Here is a 19,253-nt window from a genome sequence, read left to right as displayed (position 1 = left end):
TTTATCCAACCAGGCCAAGAATTTCCCAGCTTCATCGCCCACCTCGTACAACCGACCCTGAATCGCCCTCCCCATGGCCTTAGCCTGGTCTGTCACTAGCGCCCTGTAGTTCTGTTGTTTAAGTTTGAGAAGGTGGAGCTTATCGGTGTGACATCTATTTCTTGGTCTGCCTCCAGTCTCCCCATCTCTGCCTCCAGCGCCACCAACTCTTTGCACTGTTCCTTCTTTTTCCCCGAAATCAAGGAGAGGGCATGACCCCGTATCACTGTCTTAAAGGCCTCCCAAAGCACCTGTGGGGATTCCACCGAGCCTTCATTCTCATAAAAATAATTATCAATGGTCGTAAGGAGCTCTCGACGGATATGAGGATCCTGTAGGTACCACGGATTGATGGGGGCTACCCATCCCACCTGTTGGTAACCAAGCACCATCTGGAGCCACACCGGCGAATGATCTGAGATCCCTCGAGCTAGGTGTTTTATCGCCCGGACATGGGAGATTTGAGACGCAGGGACAAGAAAATAGTCTATTCTAGACAGGCTCCCGTGAGCCCCAGAGTGAAAGGTGTATTGAGACGTGTCAGGGTGAAAGGCCCTCCACCCATCCACCAGCCCCATAGATTCCAGGAAGTCCGGCAGCCAGCATTGCGAATGAGGAAGTTCACGTGGAGGGTGACGATCCAGGCCACCAGAGACCACCGAATTCAAGTCCCCTCCCAACACCAAGAGGCCCTCCGGAATCTCCAACAGCAGTGTACCCAAGGCTCCGAATGTAGTTGCCTGAAGACCCGGGGGAACATAAATCGAAAGGAAGGTGACAGGGCGGCTCTCCCACGTGCCATAGACTCCGGCATACTGCCCTCTAGCATCCGAGCAAGTATCCTGCACTACAAGGGAAAAGGACTTTTTCATCAGTATACCAACTCCTCGGGAGCCCGTGGTGAAACCTGCATGAGCCAGTAAGACGCACCCCCCTCTATGCAACGCCCTACATGTATTTCCCACTAGGTGGGTTTCCTGCAACAGGACATGTCAGGGGCATGGCGCTTTATACACTGGAGAACCACACTACGTTTGATTTTGTCCCCCAGCCGATTGACATTCCAACTTAACAGTTTAACCCCACTGTCTCCCACTGGTGCCATGACTAAATACACTGAAAATCACAAAATGCATTGCCACTCCCTCAATCATTGTATCAATAGCAGTTGCTGATGTAATCAAAACTTCAAACAGAAAAATAAACAGTCCCACCCAGCAACCCCCCACCCCGCTGCCCTGCCCTCTAGGCTTACAACTGCCCATGGAAAACTTGCAGAGTGCCTGTCGCCCTAAAAAAGAGAAAAACGAGGGGGGGGGGGGGAAACAGAGCCCGCCCCATTACAGCCCAACAGCTCTACCTTTATACCACCCAAAAACAGATAATAAAGGTCTATTCGAGTCCACTTATCCAAAGGCAATGAATCCAGAAGCCCCCCCAACCAGTCCCACCACTCACTACAATTAGTTTGAGCCCAGCCATTGGACGGGTATCTGCTCAGGCCGATTGACCACTCACTGTCTCCACCACCGCGGTCAGCCAGATCTCTCACTCCTCTGCTCTCAATCCAATCTGCTGCTGCCTCAGGATGTTCAAAAAACCACACTCGTCCATCCGTCTCGATCCGGAGACGGGCCGGGAGCAACAAGGAATACTTCATTCCCTGGTCTCTGAGGACGAGCTTGACTGACATAAACGACCGTCCCTGTCGTTGGACCCTTTGAGTGAAATCTGGGAAGAAGGATATGTTCGAGTTTTCGTAGCGCAGGTGGCGCCAGCTCTGGAGTGTTGAAGGATGACGTATCTGTCGCGGAAATTCAGGACCCGCGCCAACATGGGACACGGGGGAGCGCCCCATTTGGGACGGCCGCCCGGGATCCTGTGGGCGCGCTCAACAACAAAAAACTTGCTGAGGCCTTTGGGTTGCAAATATTTAAGGATGAGGTCCTCCACAAAAAGATCTGGTGCTTGCCCCTCCGATTTCTCCAGAACCCCAAGGATGCGTAGGTTATTTTGACACATGCGGCCTTCGTAGTCGTCCAACTTGAGGTCGGCAAACTTGCGGAAATCCTGGAGTTCCCTGATCTCTCCCTGGATCTGTGAGACATCTTCTACGAGGCTAGCAGTCGTGAGTTCCACTTGCTTGACCTTTTCGCTCAGTTTTCCCAAATCATCCCTAATGAGATTGACATCTATGGCCACAGTGTCCAGAGAAGTCTTAACCCCATGACGTCCTTAAGCGAGAGTTCTTGCTCCTCTGCGCCCAGGCCCCCGGCCCTATAGTCGCTGGGCGATCGGGCCTGTTGCGCATCCTTAGGGACAGTATATCAGTCCAGTTTGTTCTATTGCGTATTCTTGGGACCACGGGCTCCCCCGGTCTTGTCGCGGTCCATCCCGACCTCCTCCAAAATTCTCTAGCTGGTAGATTTCAAAAATGACAGAGCGTCTCTGGATAAGATGCAGAGATCCTCCGCAGGGCAGGCCGCCAGGAGATTCGCCTCTTAGATTTGGCCTTTTATCCGCTTGAGCACACCTCAGCCCTGCCACAGTCCCCGTCGCTATTGCAGGCCTGCAGGAATCCCTTCCCAAGCGCTCCAGTTGAACACGTGTTTCGGTGGCACCGGGGATCACAGCGCCGCCGCTGGACGATGTCAGGGCGATAGGAGCTCTCCTCCGAGGGCCACAGCAGTTATGGGTCCTGGCCTCGGGCCCCACCACAGGCAGCAACCCTCCACGGGTGGGCAAGGCCGGCCAATACAGGGCAGGCAAGGAATGTTCTTCCGCCTCAAGGATGTGCCACCTCCATTGACCACAGCACGGCCAGCGCGCCTGCCCTGCTCACAACCGTGCACCCCAAGTCCTCTCTGGTGCCCCCCAATGGGACCCGGTCTTCGCCGCCACTTCCAGCTCAACGAACACCTCCTGGGTGCTTCTATCTCAGGACAATCACGGCGGCGCGCTGGGTCAATGCGCCACCGCTGTGGAAGAGAGGCCGATCAGGTGTAGTTTGCCGGGGGCCACAGTTGGTATGGACCTAGATCTTGGGCCCTGCTGAGAGCCGCAACCCCCGGTGGGGCACGCAGAGGCCGCAGCTATGGTGGAGGGAACAGGAGAGCAGACAGCAGTGTGGATGTGCCCCCGCCCTCAGCTACCTCGCGGCCGGCGCGCCCTACCCTGCCCCAGTCCTAGTGCTTCACCGCCTCTCCAGGGCCCCCCCGCGGCTCACCAATCTCCGCCGCCGCCGAGCACCTGACGAGTCTCTGCCCAGATGGTCCGAGGTAGTCAATAGATCGCACCGGCTCCCTGAGCCGCGGCGCCACCGCTGGGGAGCAGAGGGTCGGTTGTGGCTCTTCTCCCGGCCGGTCGCGCTGCTGTGTGTTCCGGCTTTAGGCCCCACTGTAGGCCGGAGTCTTCAGGGACAAGTACTCCACTGCTGGGCTAACTAGAATCACCGGAACAGGCGGGATGGGCTCCGTTGATGTTCCGATCATTAGATCTGTCGAGGGATGCCGTGGATCTTTGTGCAGGATAGACGAGGGCTGCGACGGACGGCGGAGCTCGCTTACTGCACGGCCATCTTCAGCCCGTGCCTAGCCACGCCCCCTCGATTAATCATTTAATAGTTTATATGTCTGGTGCTTTAAGATTGTAAATTTTTTGTTACAATGGCTTTTAGTAACCGAACAATACATTTTTTAATTTGGACAAAATTGAATGTTCATTCATGTCTTTTATTTCTTCATACTCCCAGCTGGCAACCAGCATCATGTCATGTGACACCTTACACCACATCAGTTTTTTTCCAAACACAATAAATACTGGATTGTTTGAGTCCATACTTACAATGTGAAGCACAAAACTATAAGTCCTAACATCTGTTGGCTAAAATAACAGGCTGTTATGTTCAATTATTCAATTTGAACGCAAACTCAAAAACATAATTCATGATTGCCAACATGCTATAGACAGACTTTGCAACCTAAAAAGTCCACTGTGTGACCCTTCATCAGAATTGTGTGAGTGACTTTGACACCTGCCTTCAGACAGGACATGGAAACCAAAACATGTTATTGATTACCTATTACATAGTGGCTTACATCTCCTCCGTTGCATTGCAGCTTTGCATTTATCCGTGATCTTTATCTGCATTCTTCAGACAGGGACAGGTTACGTGCTCCTCTTTGTGAGATTCTAGCACCGCAAAACACCTTCTCATGAACATCAATTCAAGAATTTGAAGACCACTGCAATAGGTAGTTTGGCCTCCTAATATTAAGTTATTTCTCTGTGTCTTTTGATCTCATACAGGACATGAGGTCATTGCATGGGTATATAGAGATTTTTGTTACATACCCCACCTATATGTATATCTCTGAGGATTGGTTACTCTGGTGCCACCATCTGACTTTTGCATTTCTTCATCTTTGCGTGGGAGAATTCTGTACATGGTTGTGTTTTTTGTATTTGGTGCCCAAGAAGGACTTGTAGTCTGTTCTTGATCATTTCTCTTTTTAAAATGCAATACTTTCATAAAAACTGTCACCAGCCTCATCATTACCACTTGCAGCAATTGTTAATTTCTCCCCCCATCTGGATACCAGGCGTCTGCTACAAACAATGCCAATGCTTGCTGTGACTTCAACTTTGCCACTGTTGTCATTGTCCTGGACATATTTGTTGTGTCCCTTGCACAATGGTAGACCGGTGGTTCATCGCTGCTGTATGTTATCCAGAACACTCAAAACCTATTTCTTTGCCACTGCATGTCTTCTGTTATCTCCCCATCGCTCAGTTGCTACCACAAATCACACACAAGTTCAGCAAGATCTTCATCAAATGCATAAGGCAGCTCACTCCTGTGAGAGGCAAAAAAACAGTAGCAAATCTCCAGGGGAATTTGTTTCCAAATATCTCAAGCTGCATCACACTACTGAAGCTGCTGAGGTGAAGTCATTGAATAGTCAATCTGAGTTTGCTATGGAGGAAGTGTCTGTTTACCAGCACCAAGCCTGTTCATATGGTTGCTGGGGTCTTCCAGCTCTCTCAGCAGCTTAAATACAGTTAAATACAAAGGGCCAGTAAATATTCAACATCGCTGTTCTCTGACTCAACAGGAAATGCCCTCACACATTTTACCTTGATCCTTTAGCTGTATTTGCATATGGCATTAACCAGCGCTTCCATGGTGGGGTTTGCCTTGGATTTTTGGGAATCTCCACAAACGTGTTTTTAAGGCCATTACTAAACTCTTTTCATTACCCTGTCCACCATGGAATTGGCTATAGATGTATTCTTGCCAAAGGATGGGGAAGCTCCCTTTTAAGGATGAAAAGGGGTACAAATCACCCCAAATTGCATTTTCACAGGACATTCTATTCCCTCTGTGTAAGATCATAGAGAACTCTGCACAGGTGGAACAAAAGATTTCCCAAAAAGTTACATGACGTTTCCAGAAGTATGCCTGAAAACCCACGTCTGGTATAGGTAGAGGCATAAATCTCCACCCATACTTTTCCAGTTGGGCCAAAGTCTTTGTGCAGGTATTTAATTTGAAATATCTCTTGTTTTGCAACAGACGAATACAGCAGATTTTCGTTTTGCATATATGTGTATGAAGTCAAATGTTTGTTACTCTATGACTCCGTGTCATAAAGGACACAATGCTCCAGTCCTAGGCTTTTTTGTTTTTGCAAATCATTCTTTTTAGGTATGTTAGTTCAATCCCTATCAATTAAAATCAATAGAAAGAAGTAGAACTACAGTTCCCAGCCTGCATTAGGCTGTTAAGTGAAACCACAGGACTGTAGTACAGCATCCTTATCATACTCCATGTCATATTGTAACCTAAAAAGGTTGCTCTCTTTTATTGTCAGTCTTACTTTGACTTGAGGAATTTAGCAATTCTGAAGAATGCCAGGACGTGGCTAACACATATTTTAGAAACATCATTAATGGTTCTTGGCAAAAAGGTGAAAAAATGTAGGAACTTTAGGTATACTATTAAATATATAATGCCCAACATTAAAGTGTGGACTTGATTGGCATGCTCCCTATTTGCAAAGCTATTTGTGAAGCTATAGTACTCGTGGCATCTAAACGATCCAGTTCAGACAATCTTAGAACTCGAAGGTATATGGGGCAAGTCAGTTCTCGAAATTCCTGCGTGAGGAGAGAGAGAAATGGGCGGGAAAATGGCAGCATTTCTTAGAGCAAACCCCTGTTCTGGGTTGTTGGAACAATTGTGCTTTATTCTGACTTTTGAAGGGATATATTCACACTTAGAATTGCCAGTTTGGTGAAATTACCGGCAGATGATATGAACGTCTGATCACAGGAGAAGTTATGGGCTATCCAGAGCCGGAACTACCGAAAAGGCGATGCATATCTACCACCCTACTGCTTTGCCAAGCTTTTAAAATGTCCCAGATGCATGAAGAATTAGATGATCCAGTACAGCTTTTCTTTAGTTTAGTACTAGTTTTATAATTACTAAATAGAATAAAAGAATGCAAAGAAATACCTGGACTGGAAGAACTAGGCATGCATGGAACTGGGAAACATAAGAGCTCGGCGTTTATATGCAGCGGCGACTGCTGCAGATAAGAGCGGTGAGGCCGGCAGGGGGGATTTCGAGAGACGACCACAAGGAAAAATTAAATAAATAATTAATTTTCCCTCGTGGTCGTCTCTCGAAATCCCCTCCAGCCAGCCGCACCACCCACCCCTCTTACTTGCAGCGGCCATGGCTGTTTAAGTGCTTTCACAAAACCTTTGCAATATTGTAAGCATCACACACTATGAATCTCACATGAGCAGTGTAAGATTTCCTGTATGTAACAGGTTCATTATATTCATAGGAAGTGGAAGCTTTATACACACAGAGCAGGTTTAGCACAAGCAGCAACTGTGCAAGGTTCTCACACAAGCACAGACATACACCACAACCCATATCAACATCAACAGTGTACTCTCAAATCTCATTTGGGTCTCTGTCTCTACTGGGTATACTCCAGTGTTATTGTGTGCTCAAAAGAACTTTTAGATTTTAACCTCAGCATTGATTAGAGAAATAGGACGTTATGATCCTCCTTTTTCTGCTGGTTTGCCTTTCTTATGAAAAACTGAAATATTTGTGGCATTCCATGATTTAGTGATGTCCCCTCTTTGAGCAATTTTTAGAGTGACCATCAAAATAAATTGCACCTCGGGCGCTCTAAATAAATATTGTGCTTTGATGCATCACAAAAATCAATCAATAAATCTACCCAATTACAGAAAAAAAGAAAATAGAATAGAGAACATTGAGGGCAGGTAGCCACTCAGTAACAATTTTTAAATTTCTTAATAAATCTGTGGGTCAATCACAATTCAAAAGAAAATGTATCCCTGTCTCAAAATACTCCCAACCTTTAAATACAAAAAGTCTATTGTTTTATAGACAAAACAATAGAAAAAACTTTCAAAATGTTAAGGAAGGAGAGAAAAAACATTGAGTAGGTAAAGAAAAGCAGGCAACATCATCCTATTCCTTTTTTTGGTGCTGGCCCAACTCGTTATTTATCACACTTAATCAACCTATACAATTGTACAGTTTGTCGATGTTTCGGTCCGCTTCAATAGTTATTAAGGCCATTATCAGGACTAGGTGAGAGTTGCAAATTTATTGAAAACAAGGATACTGTAGTTACAGTAGAGAAGCTGCACATCTTTGGCAAACAGTCTACCTTGTTATTCACAATCACAAGAAAACTGGTCATCCATTAATGAAGATAATGTCTGTATTTGCAAGCGGAAATCCTGTGCCAGTTCCGGCGTTTACAAACAGTCTGCATAGTCCTTAGTGAATACTCAGTCTGCTAATGTTAAGTCTCCTAGGAGGAAACAAAGTAACTGCTTTTTTAAAATATAAAATGGATTTGCTGATCCCGAACCAATCCCCAAATGTATTCGCTACCTATTTCAAAAAGATAGCATCCAGTTCAACTTCTGATCCATCTCGTATGGTCCCCAGCCCCTTGTTGCCAATTATGGTATTCAATATCTAGAATGGCCTGTAATGACACCATTGTAAGAAGTTCAGCAAATGTGTTATAGAATTTGAGAGGTATAGTGTCCTTTCCTGAAGCTTTCCCAGAGGACAGAGCAAGTATAGCCACACATACCTCCACTAATGTAATGTCATTCGCAAAAGTTAACATTGGAGTCTGAGACAGACACAATATATGAGGGTGCAATATAGTAGAATCAAAGTAAAAAAACTCATGATACAATTCTGTAACTTGTTCAAAGGTAGCTTTTGGCTCATAGTGTTAAATACCTTCACTGTCCTTGATATACTCAATGTTGTTTTTATGATTTTTGGCTGTGATGTAATATGCAACTATTTTTCCAATGACTCCCCAAATTTGCACTGAATGTTTTTTTTAGATTCCATATGCTACTCGAGCCTTCTACCTGTGTAGATTTCCAACTAAGCTATGGGATTTAATCAATGCTAAATGAACATCCTTTTCACATGGATCTTGCTTGTATATTATATTGCTTGTGCATGTTCAACTTATAGATATAGTGATTCATCCTGACATTGCCCCCATCCTGCATACCTTGCCTCATTCTTGTTAAGAAACATGCTGCATACTAATACCCCAGGTTTAAGCTTTTAAAGCCTCCCAATCTATATTCAAAATCACCTAGCTAGGATTAATAACAATATATTCCTTCAATAAAGTAGGCATCTCCGGCCATGCTTATTTCCTTCTGGAGATTGAATAGTAGTGGATATGGGATGATGATCCAATGTTATCATAGGACACAACTTTATATCAGCCCTAGTGATAACACTTTGTGAGACTAAAATCATGTCTAACTTGAATAATGTCTGTGTGGGGTTTAATTGTAAGTAAAACATGGATTCTCTTTCTTAGGTATATGCCTTACATCTGAAGTATGGAACATCTGTTCTCATTCATACAGGGATGGCACTGCAATTTTTAGTGTCTATTATGTAGGTCATGATACAGTTAAAATCAGGCCGGCATGATAAGTTTACAAGATCAGCTTGCCAATTCTAAGTTAAGCATATTGAAGAAGATCCCAGGATCATCACCATTGTGGCCATACACAACGCACATGTCATTGTCCTTGATCTGAGCAATAGCCCTTCTTCCACTATGATCTGCAATGATCTTGATCACATTTATGTTAGCAATTCTAAACCTTAGAAAGGCTACCAATGCAATTAAGATTTGCTGTGTTATCCATACAATTAAATGATATCCAATCTGGCGCAAGTTTGGGCGATCTTTATAAGTGATAGGTGTTTCAATTAGACACAGTATCTGAGTTATGTACATCAAAACCTCTTCCTTAACTAGCCACCATTTCAAGGGATGATTTAAACCATGAAACATTTCAGGTTATGCATTGGAACGTTGTTAGTATTTGCCTATATTTCTTTCCAAATCTCTTCGATTCTCCCTCCATGAACATGTGTGTTAGAAACTGGGTTTCTGGTTGGCAGAGGTATGCACCCTGTCCAAGCTGGAAACACAATCCTAGTAAGGGTAAGTCAGATACACATTGTACATTAACCTCTGCTCACCCTCTGGTAGCTTGGCGTAGAGCAGGCAGGCTTAACTTAAGAGGCAATGTCAAAAGTATTTGTGTAACACATCAAACAGTAACAAAGAGAAAACACCACAAAATACTCCACAACAGTTTAGAGAAATAGAACTCAATTTTAGAAATAAAACAAGACCAAAATGTCAAAAATCCAATAAGTAGAAGTCGAGATATGAATTTTAAAGATTCAATTAAAAAATAGCACTTCAAAGCAAATAGAGCTTAAAGACTTAATTAGTCAAGGTGGACCAGGACAAAGTCAAGAGTTCAGGCCAACTGCAATGGATCATGGGCTGGATACAAGACCCATGTACGTCCTTCTGAGCAAAGTACCTTAATCCTGGTCTCAACACAAGCTGTGTCGATTTTCCTCTCGCAAAGATGGTGATGTGCTAGTGATGTGCTGGTTCCGAAGACGAAGCTCCGGTTCTGAGATGCGTTGGTTCAAAAGCTGATACGCTGGGCTTCTCCATTCAAAGAGAGGCATTGATCATCCTCCAGCAATGGAGGCAACGCAGCAGTTTTCATGTGATGATCCGGATGGCAATGTGCTGCCTCTGTTCCCACAAAAGCGACGATGCATCAGTTCTGCTTGACGCAGCAAGAGATGTGTTGTTTTCACTGGAGCAAGCACCTGGGTTCTCTTCCAATAAAGAAGGCACATAGGCAGGGTTAAAGACTGTCCCTGAGTCTTTGAAGAACAGGAGGCTAGTCAGATAGCCCTTGGAGTCACTCATGGTCCAGTCAGAAGTAGCAGCAGACACCTGCGAGCACAGGAAAGCAGCAGTCTTCCAGAGCAGCAGTCCAGCAGTGTAGCATTCCTAAGCTCAGTAATCCTTCTTCTTGGCAAGTTGGCTTCAGGTCCAGAAGTGTACTGCATTGGTCGGATCAGTGGTTTAGTACTTATACCCAGTTGTGACTTTAAAGTGGGGGGACTTTGAAGAAGGGTCTTTGAAGTAGACAGAGGTATTTTCTTCTGCCCTAGCTTCAGATTCACTACAGGGGGGTTTGCAGCCCTTTTTGTGTGAGCAAGGCCAGGCCTATTCAGGTGTAAGGATGAGGCTGTGCCAAGCTTCTCCCTCCATTCTTCCCAGGAAGATGCATGAAGTCATCCCCCACAAGCCTTCCTTTGTGTGAAACTGTATTTAGGGACTAAACAAAGTCAACTGTAACTCTTCCTGGACAGTGAACAGAGACAGGCAGCAGAAACCAGATGGCTATGAGCAGGAAAATGTCCAACTTCTAATAGTGACATTTTCAGAATGGTAACTTCAAATCCAACTTTACCATTAAAGAGAAATTGTCATTACCATTCCAGAGGGACTAACCTTGATAACTCTACCTTCTCTGAATTAGTAATTACAGCTTATTAAATGTAATAAGGGATCCCCAATGTTAAACCCAATGAGAGAGGTAGGCATCTCAGTAGTGAAAAACTAGTTTGGGAGAGTTTCACTAATAGGACATGCAAAACATAAAAGTACCTACCATTTGATTGGATAGCACCCTGCCCTATGGGCTATCTGGGGCGTACCTTAGGGGTACTATATGTAATAAACATGGGAGTTTAAGGCTTGGCACGGGGTTTTAGATGCCAAGTTGAAATGGCAGTGTAAACTGCACACACAGGCTCCACAGTGGCAGGCATAAGACATGTCTCAAGTGCTACTGGAACAATCAGTGCTCAGGCTCACTAGCAACATTTAATTTACCAGCCCTGGGCACATGTAGTGCACTGTACTAGGGACGTGCAAGTAAATTAAGTGTGTCAATTGTGGATACATCAATCAAACCATGTTTTAGGGCAGAAGCACATCTACCTTAGCACTGGTTGGCAGTGGTAAAGTGCTCAGAGTCCTAAGACCAACCAAACAAATCAGCAAAAATAGAATATAAGCCACAGAAAGTTTGGGGGAAGAGCACCCTAAGGATGTCAGGTCTAGCAAAGAGTAAACCTTTTACTGATCTCCAGAGAAGCACTGTAGACCACTCTATTTCAATTTTAGCCCCCCCCCTGCATCCCCAGGAGGGCCTCTCACTGTGCTGAGCCAAATACACCCCAGTCCCTACTCAACCTGAACCCCAATCCAGCTCTCCCAGAAAGCTATTCGGAAAAAATCATTCACATTCTTTCACTGTCAGTGGCTCTTGACAAAAATAGTGTGACCCCCATTGTGCCACCTATTCACCCTGTGACCATGTGACCATAATTCTGCAAAGAATCTCAAGTCTCCCTAAAAAGATTGAAACATGTTTCTCATTGCATGTTCCACAGCCCTGATTTTTGCTCAGAGTTTTTAATATTACTCAACATAACCTATTCCCTTACATCATTTAGATCTTGAATTGGGTTCCTCCTGTTTCCATCATTGTTCCAGAATGTCTGCATCTTCCCCTTCAGACTCACAGAAATGCAATTTACCATTCCAATTAAGGAATACCTCTCCATTCATTCCTATGGGCCTAGAGGCCCATAGGAATGAATGGGAAGACATTCTCAATTTGTGATTCCCAATTAGAGAATCGCAAATTGAGAATGCAATTTCGAGCGTGCCAGGGTGTCAAAAGGACACCCTGTTGCACTCCTGAAATGAGTATGGGTGCAGATGTGGCGCACATACATGCCCTAAGGGCATGTGTGTGTGCCACATGCCACTTTGAAAAATGCAAAAATGTGCATTTTTGAAAGAAATCGCAAATTACCACCAACCTGTAGTTGGTGGTAATTTGCGAATCCTTATGCCATATTCGCACAACTTGGGTGCTTCATACATTGCATTTAAGGAATCGCAATTTGCTATTCAGTCTGCATCTCTCATAAATCTCAACCAGTTTACACATGGTGACCCACACCCTGAATATCCTCTCCTGTCTCCTTCTCATCCTCATAGCTCATAGATGAAGCTATCTCCTCCTGAGGCACAGCCGGGAGTGTTGTCTAAGTAACTGCTGATTGTTTTAAAACCTGTATTTTTGCTAATTTTAATACTCACTCACCCCTTACCTGTCACACGTGTGTGCAGGCACTTGTTCTCACGCTGAAACGAGCGTTGGGAAGGGCGAAAATCGCCGCTGTTGACAAACGCCATTCTCCTCACATGGAGTAGGACACGCCCACTACGAGGCCACGCCCCCTCTGCACTTCCTATCTATAAAGATGTGCATGTTTAGGAAGCGCAGCGGGCACGACGAATGCGCACCGAAGGCGCGCATAAGGCAAGCTCGTCTGCGCTCGTCCGCGCCGAGTCTGGGCCCAGGGCCTCCCCCCCTACACTGCAAGCGTCAGAGCACAGATATTATAGTGCCGAATTCCTCTACAGCCTTAGGCCCGTTGCCAATATCTGTCCTCGGCATATCTATCACGCCGACGCCCTGCCACTTGTATGTCCTACATGCCATATCCCCCTTAATATTAAACCTAGCCAGAAACTTACCCATGACTACCGCATGTTCCTTCTGAACTGCCGCTCCCTGCCGAAACACAGTGCCGAAATGGCACTGTTAATAGAGGAACACAATCCAGATATTCTGTTTTTGAAGGAAACTTGGCTGACTTCTGAGTCCGGCCCTGCAGTTATAGACGCTCTCCCGCCAGGCTTCCAACTCAGTCGGCTAGACCGACCCAAAGGGAGAGGAGGAGGTCTGGCAATTATCTACAAAGAACAATATCACTGTAGAGTTATGCCGGAAAACATCCCGGACTGTGAGAGTCTTGCTTTTAATATCGAACTCTCATCCAACAGTTGCTTCTCAGGCACCCTTGTCTACCGCCCCCCAGGCCCCTCAAAGCAGTTCCACGCTAATCTACCATTAAATATGGCCGAACGAATCAACACCACGTCCAACCTCACTCTGCTTGGAGATCTCAATTTGCATTTTGACTCTTCACTGGACCACACAGCCGCTACCTTAGCAGATGATCTAGCAGCCCTGCAACTTACTCAGCATGTTACCACCCCCACCCACGTAAAGGGTCACCTGCTGGACCCCATCTTCAGCAACTGCTCTGATCTCCAAGCCGGCCCATCTATCCCTTTGCCATGGACTGACCACTTCCTGGTTCCATTTAGCTGGACCACGGTCAAACCTCCATTGACCATACCCACTATCTAGGTCATGCGAGCGTGGTCCCGCCTTGCAGTGGATAACTGGGCTACCGAACTTGCTAGTACCCTACCCTGTGATCACGAGGATCCTGGCCTAGCCAACCAGGCCTTTGTCAACTGGATCACGCAAACCCTAGATACCACACTCCCTATAAGGAAGACCACACTGAAACGTTCACAAAAAACGGCCCCTTGGTATACGAACTCTCTTAGGGACAAGAAACGTCTATGTAGAAGACTGGAAAGACGTTGGCGCTTGGACTATGCGGCGGACAATAAATCCCACTACCGCAAATCTCTCAGTGAATACAAAATGCAAGTAAAAACAGCCCAAGCCACATATTTCTCCAATAGTATAGTGATGGCCAAATCGAAACCAAAGGAGATTTTTCACATTATAAAACAACTAACGAAGCCTCCCCCCGCCGTGCAGGTCGATAAGTCCACCACCCACTGCAACAACGTTGCTGAATTCTTTTACCAAAAAGTAAATACCATCTACTCAGCCTTTCCCCCCTATCAAAAACAGTACCTTTCCGACCTATCCCGATAAAGCCATAGCATCTTACCCCCCCCCCCCCACTTCCCCAATCCACTTTGACTCACTTCCCCCTACTGGACCTCACAACTCTTGAATCCTTAGAGAGTCAAATCCGGGTCCCCGGATGACCCAGCCCCCCCTGATATAATTTTGGCCGCCTCCCAGGTGACCCTACCTGTAATTAGGGAGGTACTAAATGCTTCAATCATCTCTGGCATGGTCCCGGCTGCCTGGAAACAGGCCATGGTCAGAGCTCTACTAAAAAAAACCACTTTAGACCCTTCTGACCTGGCTAATTATCGTCCCATCTCGCTATTACCCTGGGTGAGTAAAATCTTAGAGACTCAGGTAAACCATCACCTAGTAAATTTTTTTGAGAGTTTTCACCTGCTAGACCCCACACAGACGGGCTTCAGACCAAAACATGGGACTGAGACCGCTCTCCTCATGGTCACCGAGGAAGCAAGAACAATCCTGGATCAAGGAGGATCAGTGGCAGTGATCCTCCTTGACCTAAGCGCAGCGTTCGATACGGTCAGCCATGACACTCTGCTGTACCGTATGTCCTGTGCTGGGATTAAGGACAAAGCCTGGTCATGGTTTAAGTCCTTTCTAGAGGACAGATCCTTCAGAGTCTTCGAGGGTGAGTCCATGTCTTCTAGTAGACCTTTGAAGTGTGGAGTCCCCCAGTGTTCCTCTCTGAGCCCCGCACTTTTCAATCTATACATGAGGCCACTGGCTGAGGTCGTCCGCCCTTTCGGGATTAAGATCATCTCGTATGCGGACGACACGCAGCTGGTGGTCTCACTGACGCAGGATGATAACCTTCCTGCGTCAGGCGGGCTCAGAGAGTGCCTTGAAGAGGTGAAGACTTGGATGTCCTCCTCATCCCTCAAGTTGAACGGGGACAAGTCGGAGCTGATGCTCCTAGGTCCCCCGGATCTTCGTCTCCCCAATGCCCTATGGCCCCCGTGTCTGGGTCCTCTACCAGCTCCCAAAGAAAACATCAAGAGCCTCGGAGTTTGGCTGGACAGATCCCTATCATTCATTACACAGGCCACGAAGCTGTCAGCTACCTGTTTTGGCATCATGAGGATGTTAAAGAAAATCTTCCCCCTCCTCCCCATGGAAGCCAAACAGGTGGCTATACAAGGGCTTATACAATCACGTCTTGATTTTAATAATGTGCTCTATCTCGGCGCCCCAGACTACGTTTTGCGCAGGCTGCAGACAGTGCAGAATTGCGCAGCCCGTTTACTGCTGGAGATTCCTCGTAGACACTCTGTAAGGGCCGGACTGGCTAGCCTTCACTGGCTACCAGTTCGCCAAAGAGTTCTTTTTAAGGCAATGTGCATTGCCCATCAAGCCTTCTGGGACACTGGTCCAATTATTACTCGTAACCTAGTCACTCACTACACGCCCAATAGAAGTCTCCGCTCCAGCCAGACCTTTCTAGCTGTGATTCCTAGAATAAAACGATCCAGGTGTGGTGGCAGGACCTTTGCCCACAATGCCTCCAGGACATGGAATGCCCTTCCACTTCACCTCAGAGCTGGTTCTAACCTTACCTCATTCCGTAAACAGCTTAAAACCTTCCTTTTTAATTCACCCCTCTAACCTCATTCCCCCCCCTGTGTTTTCCGGCTGGTTCTGGCTATCATCAGCGCTTGGACGCCTCAGGGCAGCAATTTGCGCTCTACAAATATAAATACAATACAATACAATACAATAGCCAAAACATACAAAGTCACCATTGTGAAAGAGCCTGATGCATTTTGGGTGCCTTATTATAGTTTGCACTTGGTTACCACCTGATCCGAATCACTGGTAATTGCATTTCCAAATGCCCATTTTACAGCTGGTAACAATTAGGAAATCTATTGGCTATGCGGTTAGCGATTTGCAATTTGGAAATCCCTATTTGTGATTTCCTATTTTGCGATTTCTAAAATGCGATTTCTACTAGGTAGGAATCACATTTTGCACCACCACAAATGCCGTTCGTACATTCCAAAATGGCATTTTGCATTTCAGTAAGGCCCAAAACTGTGATTTCTAAGTCTGCAAATATTGCTCAATTGTTATATTTTATATGTGATTGATTACGCACCAGTTCAAGTTAACAAATTTGATAATTCTGTATCTAGTTTATGTTGGTCATACAACAATGAATAAGGAACATTGCCCCCCATACTATTATAAATATGCTAATGAATATTGGAAATGAGTGTCATCTAAATGTTCTGAGATAGTGAATATTATTATACTTTTATCTTTTGTAAATGTGTTTATAGATTTGATATTCACCCTTAGCCATAAATCTTAATGTAATGTGAAGTTGTTGGACCTTTTTATTGTTATTGCCTTTAGGCAGATACCTTCTTGCAGGAAGTATTTCTCTTAATAATATATGAATCACATTTTTCTTGATAGCATCATATAGGTAACAACCAGTAAACTGACACTGCTTTTGACTTTGGATATTAAGGCTATCAGCAGCAATTATAGATTATGGTTATGTTTTATGACGTATGTGTCTAATAGTTGCTCTAATCAATAGGTAACATTCGATTTTTAGATTCTATTTGATCTTCATATCTTCCACATTCTTTCTTTCTTATTTCCTTCTCTTATATCCCCTTTCCTTCTTTTTTCCGTCAGCTCCTCTTTATCAATCATTTTATCCTTCCTAAATATTATCTTAAAGCTATATACCATCAGCTTATTTATATTTCTTTTACTATACGTATTTTATTGATATATGCATTTATATAGATTATAATTCCCATTGTAGATCATTTTCTTAATACTTCAGTTAAAATTGTATTAAACTCAATCAAAACTCAAAACAAAAGCACTGGTGTGGGTGCAGGCAGCAGCACAGACCTGAGTTGGTGGTTCTACGTTCCACTGAGGGGTCATCTAGATGGGAACCATTGAGATCCTGGCAGCCTGCAAAGCAGAGGTCATGAGCCAATACTAGCAGGCGCAGTGCCCAAAGGGAGTGCAGGTACAGACTGCTCATGTGGGCGCCATTGGAGTAACCCTCAATCCCAAATCCACAATAGACATTGCAGGGCTACCCCTGGGAGCCTGGTGAGCCAGTGCAGAAGAAGCAAAAGTAATGTGTAGTAGGTGACTCTTGTCAGGTAGGTGCAGATTAATCATCTCTCCGCATCGACTGGACCAAACAAGATGGCGAACAGCAGAGAGCATGGAGTCAGACCTAGGGTTCTTTGGCGGAAGAATCTGCTCTCCAGCACTTACTCGTTTTCACATTTGCATAGGTCTTACGGCTCATTAAGACAAGAAGAAACAGCCAGTCACCCAATACATAGCCAGCCTCTCTGTGCTTGGGCTCAACGGGCAAGATGTTTTTCTCCGTGATCCCATGGACAGAGTTCTGAGACATTCTGCAGTGTCACTTCAGAAACTCGGAAGCATAATACTTGTGAAGGTAGTTAACGTTTAACTGGATGTGCAGTGACTCCTATACATTGTTCTTCAAGCCCTATGCCTATGAGACTGTTATGTTACATTATAACTTGAAGAGTTGAGTTTTCAGGCGTTCGCTGACAGTTTGTTCTAGTAAAGTCGCAGAGGCCTGCCTCAATATTATTGTACTTTGAAATCGCTTTGTTAAATTGTAATGGATTAGCTCAAATGGGAACTGTTCAGGTGTGAACCAGGAAGGTCACCCCTAGGCCTACTCAGATAAGTGACATTGTAGGATACAGCCACTTTGAGGGAAATGTGCTAGGAAGTGGCGGGGCATGTCGTTAGCCTCCTTGGCTTGGCGACACGCTCCGCCACGTCTGAAACACAAGGCTGCTCCATATTTACAAGACTGTGGTGCAGACTTGCATTTCCCCCTGCGATGGCACTAAGTTTAACAACTTAGCGCCAACGCAGACACCCTTGCACCAGAGTGTGCAGGGAGGTGTCCCTTCCTGACATAAACAGATTCTGTCACTTTCATTTTCTGCTGCTTCATGCAGCACACATGAAAGTGACAAAATGGCATTTTTTTAAAAGGTTTGTTGATGTACAGGAAGGGACACCTTCCTGTACATGAACAACCCATGGCGTTTTGCTTTTTCCATATGTGCAGCACATATGGAAAAAGCAAAAACGAGGAGAAATAATGCATTTTTCCTCGTTTCGCCAACTTAAGACCAGGGTTTTCCTAGTCTTAATTTTGGCGCTGCCTCCTATGTCCGCCACCCGTGTACATAGTGGGCAGCGTCAAATACAATGGATGTTACGGTGGAACGCCCACCACAACACCCACTGCACGCCCCTTTCACGCTAACCATAGCGTGAAAGGGTGCCTTTTGTACAAGGCAGCGTTAAGCCATGTTAAGTGGCTAAACGATGCCTTGTACATAAGGCGCAGCCCCTATCGCCACCACAAAGTCCATAAAAGTACCGTTGTGGTGGCGATAGGGGCTTGTACATATGCCCCTTTGTTTATAGAAATGGGTAAAGTGGAGCACACTTTCCCCAGATTTTTTGCACAGGGCACAAAGTAAGTAGGAAGGTTATAACGCTTCTTGTAACTTCCTATCTAAGGACCTCCTTCTTTGCAAACACGTGAAACTTGAGATTGATGCGCAATCAAAATGAACCAACAGGGTGGACAGTCACAAAGGGCAATGATAAAAATTGAAGTGGGCAAGGACAGCCACTCTGTTAAGTATACAAATGGGAGGCGAATGCCTAGGACAAACAGCGAAAGGCCAGAATCACAGAACAACATACTGTTCATGTCCCTGACTCGAGGAAAAAGTGAAAGTTAGGCATGACCACGGTAAATGGAATTATGCAGCAGGAGAGGGCCAAATTATGCAGCAGGGTTGAGCAAATTCTGTGGAAAGAAAAGGCAAATTATGTGGCATAATGCGGCACATTTTGTAATAGTATTATGTCATTATTTTAACATTTTT

This window comes from Triturus cristatus, chromosome 5_1 (assembly GCF_964204655.1).
Source record: "Triturus cristatus chromosome 5_1, aTriCri1.1, whole genome shotgun sequence".
In the NCBI taxonomy this organism is placed as follows: domain Eukaryota; kingdom Metazoa; phylum Chordata; class Amphibia; order Caudata; family Salamandridae; genus Triturus; species Triturus cristatus.
The sequence above is the reverse complement of the archived record's forward strand: the minus strand, read 5'-3'. Positions refer to the sequence as shown.